The sequence below is a fragment of the Vidua macroura genome, chromosome 1, assembly GCF_024509145.1.
Source record: "Vidua macroura isolate BioBank_ID:100142 chromosome 1, ASM2450914v1, whole genome shotgun sequence".
NCBI lineage: Eukaryota > Metazoa > Chordata > Aves > Passeriformes > Viduidae > Vidua > Vidua macroura.
The window spans coordinates 63965148-63980589 of NC_071571.1; the positions used below are offsets into that span (position 1 = coordinate 63965148).

General features: G+C 39.0%; 1 protein-coding gene across 2 annotated transcripts in view; it reads right to left on the reverse strand.

Annotated features, from left to right (window-relative positions):
* The window catches only part of RNF144B (ring finger protein 144B), a 95428-nt gene extending 80240 nt beyond the window's left edge, over positions 1-15188 (reverse strand). Inside the window, exon 1 of one of the 2 annotated variants that reach the window (XM_053997372.1) lies at positions 14943-15188. The gene's annotated coding sequence lies outside the window, so the exon portion shown is untranslated. Of the gene's footprint in view, positions 1-14879 lie in introns of both variants that reach the window. The other variant, XM_053997365.1, reaches the window with a different exon arrangement.
* Positions 15189-15442: the final 254 nt, after the last annotated feature.

Here is a 15442-nt window from a genome sequence, read left to right on the forward strand (position 1 = left end):
ACTCAAATTTGTACTTTGTTATTTTAAATATTTAGATGTAATATGTCTTCAACACCTTCCAATCTGGTGCAGCTTTGGGCTTCCCCTGAAAAAAGAGCTCCTACTTGCCTCGTTCCCCCTCACTTCTCTCTTCCTTAGCTTCATCTCCACTGGGAAGCAGGTGGTAACTTGTGGAACCACAAAGACAGTTCCGCTGACTGATCTGACAGAAGATTTAGTCTTCTGCCAACCTCCAAAAAAGAAAAACAATTTTCATCAGACCAGTTTACTGGACTTGCCCCAGGAACAGAGGAAGTATAAGAATTGGCACAGAAATGTAATAGAAATCCCCTTCATCCTATGGGGATGGCAGTTGTACTAGACAGCATCATTTCCAGCCACATGCTCAGGGCATAGTTTTAAGCTAAAACTGATCTAATTCCATCTCATCCCCCAGAAAGAAAGAGGGTCCTGACTTCTATTTGTGCCAGAATAGCACTGATGTAGGCACGTGATCTGCAAGGTCTGGGCACTAAGCAGAGCCTTAAATGACAAAAAAACTGATCCCTTTCCCAATGGTCCATGTCTATTATCCAGTTAATTATGTGGCTAATAAATGCTAGAAGCAGCATAAAAGAGAGCAGCAACCACTTGGTGAGTGGCCAGGAGGAGGACAGAGACAGAAGCACAGACTGAAGGTATTTCTATGCAATGATGAGGACAAGGGCAATTCCTCCAAAGGCCCAGAGCAAGGTAAGGAAGGAGAGGAGCTCCACCTCATGAGGCCAACAGGCACCAACTAGCACATTAGTTCTCTGTAATCCTTGCATAGACCCTTGTGATGGATGAATGGTCAGGCACATGAGAAACTTTCTTGTGTCTGAATGGGTTCTACAGTTTTTTCACATCCTTCCACTCTCCAGTATTGTTCATTTTCTTCTGACAATTTAATGAATGACAGAGTGATCTTACTAAAGCAGCACCACTTTTGCAATAAATACACAGGAGTTCTCTTCCCAGTCCATTACTATTTTAATAAATAAATAAACCAAATCATTTCACTTTAGCTGGTTTTATTTTTTTTCTCCCCATCTTCATCTTATTGTACTGAAAGGATCTGGAAATCTACTGCCAAACATACATGCTGTACATGCAACATTTTTCCACCCCTCTCCTCATCAGCTATAAACATTGATTAATTCATTTTTTCAATTACTTACAGATTTGCTTTTAAAATATCCTGAAACACTTGAGTTCTTTTTCAAATGTATCTGAAGACATCAACTGGCACAAAAAACCTATAGACAAATTTCCATATTATACTATATTTGCCAGAATAAAATGCAACACAGAAAGCAAAACAGACCAGTAATCAGCTCTGCAATGACAACAGAATGCAAGTAAGCAAAAATCTGCATTCCAAAAAACAAGTTTTAAAAGTCCCAATATGCTGTAAGCATGAAACATTTAATTTACATGAACAAAATACAGAACAGAAATAGTTGCAAGTCTATGAAGACGACTTATTAACCCTTTACAGAAGAACCCCAAGCACAAAACCAGGTATCCTCAGAAGAATGCAGAAACCAATACCTAGTAGTAATTCCAAAGAAGCTGCTTCCAGCTGCTCTGAACTGTTTCAATTCATTTTCATGACTGTTTCCCTGAGGTCAGGAGCAGAGCCTATGCCAAAGAACATGATCTGTTTCACTAGTCAAAAGGGAGTATTTGGTTTGGGAAGCTTCAGGAATGTTTAAGGGGGCATATTTTGTAGTTTTTTGCAGGTTAGTACCAGGAAAATTCCAGATTATTTGGTCTAGATTACAGGAGAAGAAAGTGATGTGTAACTACTTAGAGGTTATAAAGAAGCTCAAAATGCATTACTACACACCAAGTTTGAAAAGCAGTCAGTGTTCCCAGCCAGAACTATATAAATGAGAAAGATTACACATGTTCATCCAAATCAATCTGTACAGAATATAATCATAACTCCAGAGAAGGAAGCTTGCCTTATCCCACCACTAACTGCATTCAAAATTTCCTCTTGCACAGTTTCACTGTGTGAGGACCTTTGGAATCAGGAATGCCCACATGAGAAGCAGATTTTTGTACTGCTTGAAAAGTGTGGAAAGATATTAAAGAATACATTCAAGAATTACATGAATAAAGAAAAGGACTCTTACAGCTTATCTACACAAGGAAATTGCTCAGTATTAATTGAAGGCATGAATATATAGTACAAATTCAAACACTCAACGACTACTTCCACATGCAATGAGCTGAACACTCCAGTATAATGGGCATTATGATTCAGTATAATTTACATTGAACAAGAATATTCAGTAACACCCTAGAGTGGAGTCAGTGTGGAGCAACACATGTTTTGTACATTCTGCTTTTTTCCCTGGCAAATTCCCTTGGAAGAAGCATTTTCAGTATCAATAAAACATAAACAAAACCCAAAAAAATAAACAAAAACAAAAGAACAAACAAACAAACAAAATCACCAAAACCACCTCACTATACAGTTTAACTTAACACAGATTTCCAAGAGGGAGCACATTCCTATTTCACTGTTTGTAGACAGATCATTTACAGAGATGTTCTTGCTACTGACGCAAGTCCTGCCAAAGCCTGAAAATGTCAGGGAACACTGAAGATGTTACCCCTTTTTGCTGCCTGGCCCACTTTCTGCAAAAGATGGCCCTTGCTGCAGCACAGTAAGCAATCTGTCTGTGCCTCGTGCCTCCCCAGCTCACAGTCCCCTGTATTTCCTTTCTCTGAATGTAAGTTTGTGCTGTGTACCATCTGTGAACCACCCTGGCTGCTTAACAAGTATCCATGTTGTTCTGTTGCTCTTTGTCCAGCAGACTGAGAAGAGCAGAACAGAGAACTAGACATAGTAACCTCTGCAATCACCATACCACAACTTAAAAAGGTTTATTATCCAGAAATTTCAGGAAGATTAATTTCAAAAAGCTTTTAAAATGTATTAGTTAAACCATAACTAAAGTTTAAAGGCGACTGTAAAATGCTCTTGCTTAAACTACTTAAGTAGTAAATTTAACTTAATTTGCTTCAGAATTCACAAACAAAAGTCACTTCCAAAGAACCCATAACAGATTTGAATGTGATTTAATTGATAAAATTTTGATGTTAGCTCAAATTAAAAATAAAGAATGTTCATGTTGTAATTTAGAATATTTTTTCCTGAATGTTCCTATATATGCAAGCTGAGAGACTGCTATTCATTTTTTCTGAGAGAGAAAATGCAGTGAAAACAGAGGGCTGTGTTTAGAACTGGGCAGGAAGGTAGCTATGAAGAAGTGTGAAGTGAAAATATTTCAAGTAAGTATTTTTGTAAGGCACTTGCAAAAATGACAAAAATTGCTCTGTTGCCTAGCTCATTTTTCAACTGAATTACTTAACCAGATGGTAAGCCAATATATGTGACCTTCTGTGCCAAGTAAGGTCACATATCTGGGGTTTGGGGTTTTTTCCCAATAAAGTTTAAAAGTGAAAAATACTCTGAAAAGACATGCAAAACTTTTTTTTTTGAAAACTAAAGGTGAATGCATTTTCTAAAGGATAATTGCTTAGTCAAGAAGCACACAAAAGAGTTGTAATCTAACAACACTCAGACTTCTAAGAAAATACATATATATAATACCACCCCTGTATTATTGACCATTCTGATGCGTACTGCAGGCCAAATTCTACCTTGCCAAGTCACCTCTTAAACACACCAGGAAAAAAAAAAAAAAAAAAAAGAGAAAATGACATATATATGCATATTTTAAATAAGAAATAGCTACAACATAACAAAATTCTTACTCTGATGAGAGCCATGGCATTTGTTTTTGATAAGCCTTAAGTTCTGTAGTTAATGCTAGATCCTGTTTAACTTTTCAGCATCTGCATTCCCTCACAGCAAAGCCTGCTGCAGATTAGATGGGAGCTTAAACTTACAAATTGAACTGACATTTACAAGTCAGAAGCGACACACAGAAACTCTGCAATTGAATCACTCAGTCTGGGTACACTCTCAGCTGTCTTCAGTAACAGGATACATCAGATTGTAATTTACCATGGACAAAAATACTTTTTTCACAGTTACTACATCCAGGACTTTGTTAAAACATTGGAAAGTTTTTACGAGGCTTTAGGACCTGACAGATCTTATAGAAAATTTTAAGGAAAATTAAGCAAATTGTTAGTGTTTTGGACATGTTTACTTTTAAAGCCCAAAATGGGAAGTGTTATAGAACAACCAGGCTTAATAACATTAGGTAGTACTCTCTTATATAAAGCTTTAAAACCTGTTACAGAGATGTCAGCTATGTTACATTATTAAGGTCTACAATCCTACACACAAATGTAGAAACCTTGAGTATGTGAATAATCCACCTTTATTTGGTGAGCAAATCAGGAAACCACTCTCATAGGTACTTACAGCATTGGCGTTTCAGGACCTGTTTCTGAGACGCAGACTTCTTCTAACACATCAGAGTGTTTGGGTTACAAAGCTCACATGTGACCAAGGATCTTGTCATCAATGCTGCAATCCACCACCAACAAGTCTAATACTAATGAGTAATAAAAGCTGCTTTACATAGTGGGTGTTAAGTATTTCCCTTAAGGCCTAACTAAGCATCCAAGGAAGCCTCATCCCATCAAAGCAGCAGCAAGTGCAATAGGTATTTATTCATTTGTACTAATTTACAGCAGTTTAAAAGCACAGCAGTACAAGCCTCACCAAACCGTAGCAACCAGCATGCAAGTCTTTCAAAACAGCATAAAGCAGCTAAGAGTAAACTAGAAACAGACACCAAAATTTTAAAATACTTTTTCAATTTTTTATTTCCAAAGTAATTAAACCCTCAATGAGAAATGGCCACGCTAAAACTGTCAGATTATGCAGTTGTGTTTATATAACACCAGTCTCTTTCTCCAGTTACATTTCAAATGGGAAAAGCATACCATTTTTTTTTTAAATCAAAACCAGCCAAAGTATTTTCCCATAAGCTTTCCAGGAAAGTCAACTTCTGGACTAAAACCAAACATAAAACTTTCATTGGGAAAGGAGAATATTTCATTAAATTGTGAATACGCAAAGACAACATTTAGACATAAAAATGATGGAAAAGATTCTTATGTAACTTTCCACTTAGCAGCTACTACAGACTACCACCTATTATAACAAGAACATAACATAATTATTTATTTCAAAAAACTCAAGTCAAGGCACAGGCATTACATTGTGTGTTCTCCACTTCTGTCTCAGTTTTGTACATTAATCTTCAGCATCAGGAACGAATGATCAAAAAGCATGAGAATATGTTCTACTCCACAAAGCTACTTTTGTCCACATAACTATGCATGTTTTGTTCCAAAAACCAGTAGATAATTTCATAGAATCACAGGATTTTGATAAGTTTGATGGTTTTCATTTTTCTAGTATTAAAGACTTTTAGCTTATTTATAAAATAATTACTTGGAGAAGTTGGGATATGTATTTTGAAATATGTATCACCTTCCTATAAACAGAAGAAATAATAAAAATAACTGCAACAACAAAGATTTTGTAAGAAGAAAAAGTCTGAAGTGTCTTGTAAAATTATTTATATAAAAACTATAGGGTAAAATTTGAAACACTCCAGAAACTTTTGCAGAAAATTAACAAACCCAATGTCTATTTTACCAATTCTTAAATCTTTCAAAATTATTGTAATGCCTCTATCTGTGGATACTGGACCATTAATAAGATTTAAGTGAAACATTTGTTCTACATAATTTTCAAAATAATGCACCATCTTAAGCAACTTCAAAAAAATAAAAACAGTTTTGAAGTTAATTTTGCATTTCAAAATCTACCTTAAAACCTGTTCACAATGTACATAAAAATGTGGGAGTGAGAATACAGGAGACATCAGACCTGTGCATACTTTGCTCTCACTAACACCTCTTTGTCCTAAAATAGGGCAGCTACAGTAACAGATGTTTGGTTGCTTTGAGCTGGAATCCTGAAAAGCACAAACAGCCAAAGTTTTAAAGTCACCCTCAGAAACTGAAGAAAATAATCGTGTTACAGTTTTCGCGCCAGCAAAGCATGCATCATAAAACATATACACATTCACAAACACAGAAAATAATACTTGGAAGAGAAAAGTCATCAGTTTATATCCAGTATATGTTTGGGTTTCTGTCCTGAATCCCAGCTGCCTTTCATGGATGGCAAGCCAGCACTTCATCCTAACACACCAAGCTGTAGAGCACAGTGAGGCTGCTGCTTCATAGGCAGCAAAACCACCAAAGAAGACAGAATGGACATCAGAACCATTTCCAGATAAACTGTTCCTGTTAGAAATTAAAGGTCTTATGGGACTGTACAGTTTGATCAGCTTACTGTTCTACTGACTTTCAGGAAAGATGTTGTAAATTTCCATTTTCTTTTTCTACTGCACTCACAGTGTGGATAGAAATCAGCAGACTTGGAGCCTATTTCCAGTTCTGCTATTAAATAATATTCATACTATGTTAATCCTCATTTTACTAAGACATAAAAAGAAAAAACCCCAACCAACCAAAATAACAAGGAAAAAACCACTGACTTTACCTGAGAAGCTACTCCAAATTTGGTGGTTTGGAGGTGGTTTCATGTAGAGACACTAAATGGCAAACTCCAACTAGTTTAAGAATTTCACCTAGCTAGTCTGTGCATTTTCTGGAAAAGCTTAACCAACGATGCCTGTGGGTAGCAATGTGATGTTATTCCTGGAAAGTGTATTTGTAGTGTCCACATTTCAGAAGTGGCATCTTCAGGCAATTCAGTACTCAAATTCTGCCTTCTGTGACATCCTTGCAGTAATTTTCACTTGTACAGGGATTGCTGTAACTGTAGTATTTTACAGAGCAATCTAATTTTTAGAATTTCATCAAGTAAAATAGTGTATTGATATCATCTGCAAAATAAATAGGATACTAGGGTACTGATTGCCAAGTAAGTGGATACTCTTGTGTTTGGGTATTTTGACCAGAAAGGCTTAGCCCAATTTTACAGGCATGACTCAAAATACAATGTACAATTCCCTTGTCCATTTTGAGAACTTATACAGCTACCATTCACCAGGCCTCACACAATATTTCATTTTTTGAGTGAGCTTCAGAATATCCCTGCTAGAGCATGGTGCTAACAGCATCAAGGTTGTGGGCTCAATCCCCATACGAGCCATTCACTTAACAGCTGGACTTGATGATCCTTGTGCGTCCCTTCCAACTCAAAATATTCTGTGAATCTTTAATTATTTACTCCATATTAAATCTACAAAGCCCAGGTACAGAAACCTTCGTAATTTGTCTTTGGTGACACAGGAGGTAACTGTCAGATTCATACACATAGGACTTGCAACTTGTCTTCTAGTTACATACTGAAAAAGCCTTTCCACTTTTTCAAAGATGAAGAATTAAGAAATATTTGGTAAAAATATTTAAATTTTGAGCAAATGTTTTCTAAAATCCATCAACACATGTAAATACACTACTTTATACTAGGAAGACTTCAGAATGTATCCATTATCATCATGTGAAAAGGACTGAAATACCAAAAAGTCTGTTTAAAGGAACAATAAAATTTATAACTACATGGTTCTTTTCTGTACAGAAAAAAAAAAAAAAAAGCTGAGCAGCCATTCAAGATCAGTGACTTAAAGTCAAGTGTCTTCATCCACAACAAATGGCTGAAGTGCTAGGGGTAAAATTTGGGAGAAGTGAAATTCTGCAGAACTGGCTCCAGCTTTTGCATAGCAGCATCTCCAATCACTCCTACTCCAGCATCTTAATTTCTTTATACCATACCAAAAGTAATGAGTGTCCTTGAATTTCACTCCTACTTGTTACAAGCAAAATTATCCACCTCACGTTTTAACATGGGGATTTTTCTCTTACCTATTATAATTCCTTCAATCCAGATTGTTTTATCTGGTAATTACCAAGGCGCAGTCTTTATTTTAAGCTCTGGTAAGAAAGAAATTTTTATCACCATGTCCACAGCTGCTAGTCATTATTATTTTCACAGCTTTCAGACCTTGCCACATCATTTGAATGCACTATACAATGGCACATTTCAGAATGATGAGCTTCTTCAGCCAGTACATCCACTGGAAAGAATGGTGATTGATTCAGTCCTCTCAGCCTAAATGCACTCTCCCTTTTTACGGTTTTTCATAATCATGACTGCATATGGATACCTCTTGAAATTACTGTAATGTATGCATGTCAGTACAAATCTATCATGCTCCGAACTCTAAATAAAACATATCAATTAAAGTTTACTTGGAAAAATGATAAATGAAAAGGCAACAGGGTGGAGAAATATAGTTACAGAAACTACAATTAAAAACTTCTAAACTTTCTAGAATGTTTAGATTAGGCTGCAGCTCTGCAAAAACTTCCGAGTATTTATTTTAATTTTTCCCTTTCTGTAACAAGCAGTTGAGTCTCACATACAAAATTAGGTATTAAACCACGTTTTCTCCAAAATAAGGATACTGCTATCAAAAGTGATACTTCAGGTAAGTGTTATAAAATTTGTTTCCACTTAAAAGTATTGTAACAACATTTAAGTAAGACTTTGACAATCAATTTCCATTCATTCATATTTGAGTATCAAATTTCTGTATAATAAATAAAATGAGGCATTTCCCCTTTACATACTTTAATAATTTAAAATAGGTCTTTCTAGGTTCTTATACTGAAAACAAACTTTACCTAAATGGCCCCTTAAATATGCATTAACACGGAACAAGAACAAACCAAGACCTGACTTACAAAACAGTAAATTTTCTGTCCTGTGTTAAACCCCTGCAGCTCTCTACAGGCTTCCTGCAACTTTCCTTGGTGTCCTAGGCCATGGTGGAGCCCACCTCACACTAAGAGGAAGCCAGATGCAGAAACCAGTGAAGCCTCTGAGTCCAGCCACCAGAAAGGAATATATGATCTTCCCATATTTAAATTGCCTCTCTTTCAGAATATCATTGCTAGAATTCTTGTAACACTTTAAAAGCCTTTCTCATCTCAACTTTGCAAGTTTATTTATGTGTGTACACATAAAATAGTTTCCCTAAAGCCTTTAGTTCTGTCATATCAGAATTGCCACTAAAAAGTCACCAGGACTGAAAGCTTATAGCTTTTAGCCATACAAAACAGCACTGTGGTTTCTTGTCTCTACTAGAAGCATATTTCCAATTCTGCAAGTCCTAGTAAAGAGGGGAATCAATTAAACAGTGCATTATCTAATTTACATACAAATCCTGTATTAAAAACTTTGACTTGAGCTGGCAAAGTAAAAAAAATATAACAGAAGCTATTGAAGAAATTAAGGCTCCAGTTACAGTCAGGTAAATCTGTGGTGACAGCTCTGAAACAAAGTTACCATGGTGTAAAGTCTGAAGTAGCTGGGAACAGAACTTGGCCACCTGGCATTTACTTACTTCATTAAACCTAAAGCCCTGCAATGGTCAATGAATAACTACATAGTTTGTGAGAAGAAATGCCTAGAAACCCAGGACACAGAGGTCAAATGAGGATAAATGCTTTTCTTCCATACTGAACTTTATGGCTTTTGTTAGTCGAAGCCAGGTCATGGATATTGCTTCAATATGCTATTAATATTTTCAGTGTAAAATTAAATTCATTAAAAAATAAGGCATGATTCATACAGAATTCACATGGAATTTTAAAGTAGATTGAATATTACAGCCAGATGTATAAACCTTTAAACCACTTCAGTTGGGATTTCTTTTTCCACATAATAAATGTAATTGTTTCAACTATGGACTAGGAATACTTGGATACTTTAATATTTGTTTCTGCATCTAGTTTATGTATTTCATAGCAAACACTAAGGGCCTGAACCTGAAAAATGTGAAGATTAATCACAGCAGCAGTCCCTTCAAGGCTAAGAAGCTTTTGTAGTGTTGCACTTGTACCTTACATGTAGCAAAGCGCACCTAAAGAAAAGGTACATGAAAAACAACTTAAAACTTAAAATTGCCAAAATTACAGAGAGAACAGGCTTAAATGAATGCTATTTAAAATAAAAAAGAAACCTCAATTAGGCTTCAGAATATTGCTTGTAAGGATGCAAAATGAAACCCCCACTAAATGCCATTATCCCATTATGTTAGCCTCGGAGCATACTTGCATTCCGAAGCTTCCAGTCGAGAGGAACCCCACGCAAATCCCAAAGCAAACTTCAGTTAAACTTTAAAAGTTCACCTCTTTTGCATAAGGTAACGCAATTTACACACATGCTTCGAGCCAGCAATCACCTCCTCTTCACCTGAAAGGCGGGGGTGGAGAAGCTTCGGGAGAAGTAGGGAAGGGACTCAGCTCCCTTCCCCGCGCTTGCAGGCGCCGGTCGGCGCCTACCCGGGCCCCCCAGGGAAGAGCGAGGCGCCGGCGCTGGGAGCGCAGCGCCTCCCGCTGCCGGGGCGCGGCGGCCGCTCGGGACCGGCGGTGCGGGGCGGCCGAGTCCCGGCGCCCGCTGCCGCTCCCTACCGTTGCCTGGCCGCGGTTTTCTCCTGGGTGCGGGGCGGGCGTCACTCCAAGGGCGCTATCCCACGGGAAGACGGCCGGGGAGCTGCTGCGAGCCCCCGGGCCGCGCTCGGGTCCTGCCGCCCTCGCAGCTCCTCTCCCGCGTCGCGCATCTGCCTCCCGGCCCGGGGGCTGGCGGCGAGAGCAGGGACCGGGGGTGCTCCGGCCGCCGAGGCCGCTACCGGTGGCGGCCCCGGGCGTGCAGTTGCAGGCGGTGCTGCCACCGCCGCCTCCCACAAAGGAAAAATTCATTTTCCACGTCCCGAGCGCGGCGGCGGAAAGGCTCGGTGCTGGGTGCGTCCCACCGCTACCGGGCGGCTGTGGGGGGAGGACCTCTCTCCAGAAAGAAAAGCCTATTGTCTTCTGGACAGCGTCGAATTGTATCATGTCAGGAAGACAAGTTATTACCAAAATCATCTTAAATTATTAGAAAGCCACTGTGTTTTCCTTTTTCTCATCTTTGGTTCTTTGGTGTTTTTTTTTTAAATAGAGGTTGCCAATACCTACACACAATGTGTGTGGAAAACCACTAGTTTTCACTTTGTAGCACAACTTGACGGTCTAAGTGTAAACTCCTCCTAGTGCAAAGTAGTAATAGCCCCAGCAATGTTTTCCATGTACAATAAGTTCAAAAATGTGATATTGTAAATAAATTATACAAATACCTATGGACTTGTCAAGTAGAAATTTACAGGCTCTAACCTTTAAGGCGTAAATGAATGAACAGTGTTTCTTTTTCCAAAGTGTGAGTTACATAACATTTGCATTGCTCGTTGGCACATCCAAGCACTATTCATTGCAACGCTCTCCCCAAGGAAGAGGGGGCCAGTAACTGAGTGAGCATTCACTGCGGGTCAAATTCTGTCCTTGCCATGCTTTACTCTGGAAACAGTCCTGTGAGCACAGCTCGACAGTGAGAAGCGAGTGGGACATTAAGACAAGGGCCGTTTTACACCCTTCTCCTTGGTGTCAAAAGCACAGTTCTTTAGGGCTGTCGCCTGCCAGAGGTACAAGTCATCCATGCACAGTTCCCAGGCTCTTCCTTCTAAATACTGCATCTGGCAGTAGATCTAAATACTGCATAGAACACATAAAAGACATGCATGCTTTGACTGAACACAGAGTTGTAGGTCCTCCTAAACACACACAAAGTGGTAAATTTCAAACCCTGCAAAGTAGGATTTGACTTTGTGGTAAGTGGAAGGTAAACAGAAATCCCCACACAGAGCTCAGTCTGACAACTCATCAATGTTGTTATTTAGACACCGATTAAAAACATGTCTTTATATCCTACTTTGATTAATTGTCTATCTCTGATGTTTCTTTGTACTTTACAATTTTGTTGAATCTTGCACATACTTACCCTGAATCATGGCAAAGAAAGGGATTTCTAAAGTATAGTGAATCTGTTAATTGATTTCATATTGATTACACATTTCATGTTTGCAAGTATTTGTATTTACAGGGACAACTCTTTAGGCTTCTTTAGGGTCAGTCATGACAAACCTGATGATGGATGCAATAGCCTGCTAATCCTGAAACATTTAGATGGGGTATAAAAAAGGAAATGAATGTAGGATGCAGGACCCCCTTAGGAAACACTGTGCAAATTGAGTGTTCTTATCAGTCAATAAATGTAAAATGCCTTGCACAAATGTGCAGTGAACACCTGAAGATTCTCAGCTTATGTTATTGATCACATCACAACTTAACTGCATACTACCCAAATAGTTTTCAAGTTCTTGTCTTTTAAGATGTATTAATTAATACAATTATTGGTTCATATTTAGATTCCTGCTTTCAGCAGTGATTAAATAACCCTTAGATTCAAAAGCCACACACTGCTCCTAATGGTAATAAACATGTACTTGGTATTCGCACAGAGTTTTCTCAGAATTTCACAGGCCAGGCATTTTGACATTTCTAGGAAACCTTGTCACATGACTGTTAAAAAACCCTGAAATGTGGACACACACACACACACATATATATTTAAATGACTCATACAAGAACACAAAGCAACAGTACCTACATTATTAAAAAAGTAGCATCCCATCATTTGTTGTTGTGGTATTTTACTCTATGGATAAAATTCCAAATGAGAGGTACTTAGTGTCTACTTTGATGCAGGGCACTTTCTCTGCAATCCAGAGCTGACCTTTTCGATAGTTTTGCCCACAGCAGACTTGCCAGTTTCTGTGCTGATGGCAGGACATTACAGTAAACAGGTCACTTTGGAAACAAGATAAAGGCAACCCTGGGGGACTTTGTAAAGGGAAGCCTACATTTCTGCTCCCAAAAGCTTCTCATACGTTCTTTTATGCTCTATACTGAGAGCCAATAAACATTGCTTGCTAATACAAGCTGCTCTGAACTAACTGAAAAGAGCTGTTTTTATTAATTAACAGCAGCTGGTGACCATGTTTAAAACTGCACTGTCTGGTGCACTTCAGCATAAAATACAAGCTTGTAATGTATGCTGAAACATGAACCAGCTCCTTTTTACAGTCCCCTCAAACCAGTTTTCACCATTTAATGCTACTGAGCTATGATGTCTAAGAAATGTACCCTTTGATATCTAAAAGTGAGCCCCAGGTACCTCCAGGAGAACTGTGTTTCATAGAATTGGCAGATGGAGATAGCTGTCAAAACTCACTGTGTCCTTAAGATTAGGACTCTAACAGTAGAGAAGCACGCTCTCTGTGATGGAATAAGGAGAGCAGGCTATAGGAAGCAGCTCTTAGGAACTACTTAAAATTACTTATCCCCTTCCAATTTGTCCTTTTTCCGGGACCAAGGTTTTTAGGTTGCATTTAGAACCTTTCATTACACTGTCTAAACACCTTAGATAATGCTAATATTTTATACCAATATCATTATCTCATCCAGGTCTTTAAAATCTCACCTGAAATAATATAATTAAGTGAACTTCCTCAGACTGGGAGAAGACAGCAATATAGAAGTGTTGATACAGCATATCATCCCAAAGCAGTATATTGAGAATCAGCATTCTTACTCATAGTCAAAATGAGAAGACAAACCTGTTTCAAACTATTTTCTTGAATTTAGAAATTTCCCTTTAAAACATATCTGATTTTTTTTTTCAAATTGGTCCCTTCCTTCTCCCAAATTATAGCTTTGCAGATTTTTTCTGAAGTCTTCTTAACCTGTATTGTCTCAGTCTTATCTGGGAGATGCAACAACCAGTTATTAAACTGTTGACAGCATACTGAAACTACTCCATAAAGCTGTAAATCAAAAAGATACTATGAAGGGCAGAGAAGGTTTCAAAAAACACAATCAAGAGAAGTTATCATAGCTGTTGAAGTTCTGCCAGAGGAACCTGTGACAAAATGAAATTTACCTGCACCAAGTATATAAATTCCTAAATTACTGGATTTGGTTTATGTTTAAGGGTCTGTCAGCTACTAAAGTGGTATGACTTCACTAAAGGGATCAATGAAACCATTATCTTCTATTTCTCCTCAAGATGAAGGTGCACCTAATGTGGTATGTGTAGAATATCAACATATGTAATTCAGTTAGGCAAATCATCTCCATTGGGTAAATACATCCCTCTTTACAAAAGACGATCTAATTTATCATCACAACCTGAAGCACAGCCTTTGGACATCTTCTGTCAGAATTCTGAATTAATCCAAACCTATTCATCTTACAGGAAGTAGTTTGTTGTCTTCAAACATCTGTCTTGTGCCATTTGTGTAGCCCATGGCTCAATTATATTTTTGTCTCCTTATTAACAATAAGCTTGTCTAATTACATATTGTTGGTAAATAATTTACATTTTCCCTTTTAAAATGACTACCATTTGTGATTGCATGGGCTTAAAAAAAAAAAAAAAGAAAGCTTTAAAACAAGGAATCTGCATCTCTCTTGCCTAAATTGGGCGGTGATTAATATACCCTCCCCAGACTATGCTTTTGTACACAGCATATAAATTGTAGTATTTCCTAATATCTTTATCCTACAGATTGCCCAGAGCAGCTGTGGCAGTGTTCAAGGCCAGGCTGGACGGGGCTCTCAGCAACCTGAGCTAGTGGAAGGTGTCTCTGCCCACAGCCGGGGGACTGGCACCTGATAACCTTTAAGGTCCCTTCCAACCCAATCCGTTCTTTGAGTCTAAATATTTTGTAATATTTGTGTTACATGTATTTCCTGTGTTTATTACTAATTCTATGGGACTATGTTTTACATCCATCTAAGATGAAAAATTCACAGAAGTGTGACACTCTTTTCATTTCCTCTCTTATACTGTACCTTTACCTCACAAAGTAAGAGCCACATACCTACAGCTCCTCACAGTAGCTAAGAAACTGCTCTTGGGATAACACGACTTTCAGACAAGTCACCTGCACTGGCTAGTTCGGGCTGCTTTCCTGCAACATACCGTCTGTGTACTTCTGACTCCTGTTGAAGGCAACGTGAAGACCAGCCTGGCCACCTCTCAGGCTTCAACTTAAGACCTGAACTCGGGCCACAGCGCGGGGAGTGGCCCTCGGCTCTTTCGGGGGCCGCCTGTGACCCTACATTTTGCAAGAGCAAGGCGGCGACCTCAGCCCTTGCCTCCCGTTGGCCGCTACCCCCCGTCCCCCCGCGGCCCGAGCGAGGCGCGGCCGTTGCAGCGGCGCGGGCCCGCCCAGCGCCGCATCCCGCCCGCGCCGCCGCCGCCGCCGCAGGGACGCGGGCAGGGATCCCCCTGCGCGGAATCGCGGCAAGGAACGGCCGCTTTGCTCCAGCCCCCGCGGGGAGGAGCCGCGCTGGAGTAATACAGAGGAAGTGGGAAGAATGCCACCACTCCTGGGAATTGTTCATCGTAGGCGCGCGTGAAGCATAGTCACATAGAACTGGT